Source organism: Arachis ipaensis, chromosome B8, assembly GCF_059453495.1.
Source record: "Arachis ipaensis isolate K30076 ecotype BB chromosome B8, ASM5945349v1, whole genome shotgun sequence".
Lineage (NCBI taxonomy): Eukaryota > Viridiplantae > Streptophyta > Magnoliopsida > Fabales > Fabaceae > Arachis > Arachis ipaensis.
In genome coordinates this window covers 104,397,743-104,403,185 of record NC_142443.1, presented here as the reverse complement: position 1 = coordinate 104,403,185, position 5,443 = coordinate 104,397,743, and the positions used below count along the sequence as shown (strand labels likewise).

The 5,443-nt window shown below is 40.7% G+C and overlaps 1 non-coding gene across 1 annotated transcript; it reads left to right on the top strand.

Moving 5' to 3' along the window:
• Positions 1-5,033: 5,033 nt before the first annotated feature.
• On the top strand, positions 5,034-5,141 carry LOC148549090 (small nucleolar RNA R71). The gene has a single exon (XR_015898766.1). It is a non-coding gene; the product is annotated as a small nucleolar RNA R71 (small nucleolar RNA).
• The last annotated feature ends 302 nt before the right edge of the window (positions 5,142-5,443 follow it).

Below are 5,443 nucleotides of genomic sequence, written 5' to 3'. Positions count from 1 at the left end.
TTAATCTCTGAGGAACAGCAGAGCTCCACACCTTAATCTATGGAGTGTAGAAACTCTACCGTTGAAAATACATAAGTGAAAGGTCCAGGCATGGCCGAATGGCCAGCCCCCAAACGTGATCAATAGATCAAAATATAATCCAAAGATGTCAAATACAATAGTAAAAAGTCCTATTTATACTAAACTAGTTACTAGGGTTTACATAAGTAAGTAATTGATGCATAAATCCACTTTCGGGGCCCACTTGGTGTGTGCTTGGGCTGAGCTTGAATGTTACACATGCAGAGGTCATTCTTGGAGTTGAACGCCAGTTTGTAACGTATTTCTGGCGTTCAACTTTGGCTTGTGACGTATTTCTGGCGTTTAACTCCAGACAGCAGTGTAGAACTAGCGTTCAACGCCCACTATTATATATTGATGGAAAGCCCTGGATGTCTACTTTCCAACACAATTGGAAGCGCGCCATTTTGAGTTCTGTAGCTCCAGAAAATCCACTTTGAGTGCAGAGAGGTCAGAATCCAACAGCATCAGCAGTCCTTCTTCAACCTCTGAATCTGATTTTTGCTCAAGTCCTTCAATTTAAGCCAGAAAAATAAATACCTGAAATCACAGAAAATCACACAAACTCATAGTAAAGTCCAGAAATGTGAATTTAACATAAAAACTAATGAAAACATCCCTAAAAGTAACTAGATTCTACTAAAAACATACTAAAAACAATGCAAAAAAGCGTATAAATTATCCGCTCATCACAACACCAAACTTAAATTGTTGCTTGTCCCCAAGCAACTGAAAATCAAATAGGATAAAAAGAAGAGAATATACTATAAATTCCAAACTATCAATGAAACATAGCTCCAATCAGATGAGCGGGACTTGTAGCTTTTTGCCTCTTGAATAGTTTTGGCATCTCACTTTATCCATTGAGGTTCAGAATGATTGGCATGTATAAGAACTCAGAGTTCAGATAGTGTTATTGATTCTCCTAGTTCAGTATGTTGATTCTTGAACACAGCTATTTTATGAGTCTTGGCCGTGGCCCTAAGCACTTTGTTTTCCAGTATTACCACCGGATACGTAAATGCCACAGACACATAATTGGGTGAAACTTTTCAGATTGTGACTCAGCTTTGCTAAAGTTCCCAATTAGAGGTGTCCAGGGTTCTTAAGCACACTCTTCTTTTGCTTTGGACCTTGACTTTAACCGCTTAGTCTCAAGTTTTCACTTGACACCTTCACGCCACAAGCACATGGTTAGGGACAGCTTGGTTTAGCCGCTTAGACCAAGATTTTATTCTTTTAGGCCCTCCTATCCACTGATGCTCAAAGCCTTGGGATCCTTTTTATTTACCCTTTCCTTTTGGTTTTAAGGGTTATTGGCTTTTTGCTCTTGCCTCTTGGTTTTAAGAGCTTTTGGCTTTTTCTGCTTGCTTTTTCTTTTTATTATTTTTTTTTCGCCTATATTTTTTTTTTCTTTTTCTTTTTTTTTTCTGCAAGCTTTGTTCTTTGCTGCTTTTTCTTGCTTCAAGAATCATTTTTATGATTTTTCAGATTATCAAATAACATGTCTCCTTATCATCATTCTTTCAAGAGCCAACATATTTAACATTCTTAAACAACAACTTCAAAATATATATGCACTGTTCAAGCATTCATTCAGAAAATAAGAAGCATTGTCACCACATCAATATAATTAAACTAAGTTCAAGGATAAATTCGAAACTCATGTACTTTTTGTTCTTTTGAATTAAAACAGTTTTCATTTAAGAGAGGTGATGGATTCATAGGACATTCATAACTTTAAGACATAGTTACTAAACACTAATGATCATGTAATGAAGACACAAACATAGATAAGCACTTAACATAGAAAACGAAAAACAGAGAATGTAAGAACAAGGAATGAGTCCACCTTAGTGATGGTGGCGTTTCCTTCTTGAGAAACCAATGATGTCCTTGAGCTCTTCTAGGTCTCTTCCTTGTCTTTGTTGCTCCTCCCTCATTGCTTTTTGATCTTCTATTATTTCATGAAGGATGATGGAGTGCTCTTGATGTTCCACCCTTAATTGTCCCATGTTGGAACTTAATTCTCCTAGGGAGGTATTGAATTGCTCCCAATAGTTTTGTGGAGGAAAATGCATTGGAGGCATCTCCGGGATCTCATGGTGATGAGCTTCATGCGTCTCTTGAGATCCATGAATAGGCTCTCTTGTTTGCTCCATCCTTTTCTTAGTGATGGGCTTGTGAGATGAATCTTTCCATCTCCCAAAGCTCAGAGGTGGAGGCAATTGCCTTCCCTTTTCTCTTTCTTGAGGTTTCTCTGGCCTTAGGTGCCATTAATGGTAATGGAAAAATAAAAAGCTTATGCTTTTACCACACCAAACTTAGAATTTTGCTCTCCCTCGAGCAAGAGAAGAAAGAATAGAAGAAGAAGAATACGAAAATATGGAGGAGAGGAGGGAGAGGTGTATTCGGCCAAGATGGGGAAGAGAGGGTTGTGTTGTGTGAAAATGGAAGAATGGAGGGCTTTATATAGGGAAGGGAAGGGGGTAAGGTTCGGCATAAGGGTGGGTTTTGGGTGGGAAATTGATTTTGAATTTTGAAGGTAGGTGGGGTTTATGAGGTAGGTTTATGGGGAAGAGTGGATGGATGTGAGTGGTGAAGTGGTGATAGGGAAGAGAAATTAAGGTGATTGGTGAAGAGTTTTGGGGAAGAGTGTTTATGGGATTGTGTGAAAGAGGGGTGAGAAGAAGTGAGTGCAGGTAGGTGGGGATCCTGTGGGGTCCACAGATCCTGAGGTGATCCTGTGGGGTCCACAGATCCTGAGGTGTTCAAGGATTTACAACCTTACACCAAATTAGGCATGCAATATACCCTTGCACACAACTCTGGGCGTTCAGCGCCAGATTGGTGCTTGTTCTGGGCGTTGAACGCCCATTTGTTGCCCATTTCTGGCGTTGAACGCCAGAACCATGCTTGTTCTGGGCGTTCAGCGCCAGCTCTTCTCCAGGGTGCAATTCTGGCGTTCAAACGCCCAGATGCTGCCCATTTTGGGCGTTCAGCGCCAGAACCATGCTCTGTTCTGGCGTTCAACGCCAGCCAGATGCTTCTTACTGGCGTTTAAACGCCAGTAAGGTCTTCCTCTAGGGTGTGATTTTTCTTCTGCTGTTTTTGATTCCGTTTTCAATTTTTTAATATTTATTTTGTGACTCCACATGATCATGAACCTAATAAAACATGAAAGAACTAGAAAAATAAAATTAGATAAATAAAAATTGGGTTGCCTCCCAACAAGCGCTTCTTTAATGTCAATAGCTTGACAGTGGGCTCTCATGGAGCCTCACAGATGTTCAGAGCATTGTTGAGACTTCCCAACACCAAACTTAGAGTTTGGATATGGGAGTTCAACACCAAACTTAAGAGTTTGGTTGTGGCCTCCCAACACCAAACTTAGAGTTTGACTGTGGGGGCTCTGGTTGACTCTGTTTTGAGAGAAGCTCACTGTGCTTCCTCTCCATGTTTACAGAAGGATGACCTCGAGTTTTAAACACAAGGGAGTCCTCATTCAATTGAAGGACTAGTTCACCTCTGTCAACATCAATCACAGCTCTTGCTGTGGCTAGGAAAGGTCTTCCAAGGATGATGGATTCATCCTCATCCTTCCCAGTATCAAGGATTATGAAATCAGCAGGGATGTAAAGGCCTTCAACCTTTACTAACACGTCCTCTACTTGTCCATAAGCCTGTTTTCTTGAATTGTCTGCCATCTCTAATGAGATTTTAGTAGCTTGCACCCCAAAGATTCCCAGTTTCTCTATTACAGAGAGGGGCATGAGGTTTATCCCTGAACCAAGGTCACACAGAGCCTTTTCAAAGATCATGGTGCCTATGGTACAAGGTATTAAGAACTTTCTAGGATCCTGTTTCTTCTGAGCCAATGTCAGTTGATCCAGATCACTTAGTTCATTGGTGAACAAGGGAGGTACATCTTCCCAAGTCTCAATACCAAATAATTTGGCATTCAGCTTCATGATTGCACCAAGGTACTTGGTAACTTGCTCTTCAATAACATCCTCATTCTCTTCAGAAGATGAATACTCGTCAGAGATCATGAAGGGCATAAGGAGGTTCAATGGAATCTCTATGGTCTCTAGATGAGTCTCAGATTCCTTTGGTTCCTCAAAGGGAAACTCCTTATTGATCACTGGACGTCCCAGGAGGTCTTCCTCACTGGGATTTACGTCCTCCCCTTCCTCTCCAGGTTCGGCCGTGTTGACTATGTCAATGGCCTTGCACTCTCCTTTTGGATTTTCTTCTGTATTGCTTGGGAGAGTACTAGGAGGGATTTCAGTGATCCTTTTACTCAGCTGGCCCACTTGTGCCTCCAAATTTCTAATGGAGGATCTTGTTTCATTCATGAAACTTACAGTGGCCTTAGATAGATCAGAGACTAAGTTTGCTAAATTAGAGGTATTTTGTTCAGAGTTCTCTGTCTGTTGCTGAGTGGATGATGGAAAAGGTTTACTATTGTTAAACCTATTTCTTCCACCATTATTAAAGCCTTGTTGAGGCTTTTGTTGATCCTTCCATGAGAGATTTGGGTGATTTCTCCATGAGGGGTTATAGGTGTTTCCATAAGGTTCACCTAAGTAATTTACCTCTGCTATTGCAGGGTTCTCAGGATCATAGGCCTCTTCTTCAGAAGGCGCCTCTTGAGTACTGTTGGATGCAGCTTGCATTCCATTCAGACTCTGAGAAATCATATTGACTTGTTGAGTCAATATTTTGTTCTGAGCTAATATAGCATTCAGAGTATCAATTTCAAGAACTTCCTTCTTCTGAGGCATCCCATTACTCACAGGATTCCTCTCAGAAGTGTACATGAACTGGTTATTGGCAACCATGTCAACGAGTTCTTGAGCTTCTGCAGGCATTTTCTTTAGGTGAATGGATCCACCTGCAGAGGTATCCAATAACATTTTAGCTAATTCAGACAGACCATCATAGAATATGTCTAGGATGGTCCATTCTAAAAGCATGTCAGAAGGACACTTTTTGGTCAGTTCTTTGTATCTCTCCCAAGCTTCATAGAGGGATTCACCTTCTTTCTGTATGAAGGTCTGAACATCTACTCTAAGCTTACTCAGCTTTTGAGGAGGAAAGAACTTGGCTAAGAAAGCCTTGACCAGCTTATCCCAAGAGTTCAGGCTATCTTTGGGTTGAGAGTCCAACCACACTCTAGCTCTGTTTCTTATAGCAAAAGGGAAAAGTATGAGCCTGTAGAATTCAGGATCTACTCCATTAGTCTTAACAGTATCACAAATCTGCAAAAATTTAGTTAAGAACTGAAAAGGATCTTCAGATGGAAGTCCATGAAACTTGCAGTTCTGCTGCATCAGAGAAACTAATTGAGGTTTCAGCTCAAAATTGTTTGCTTCAATGG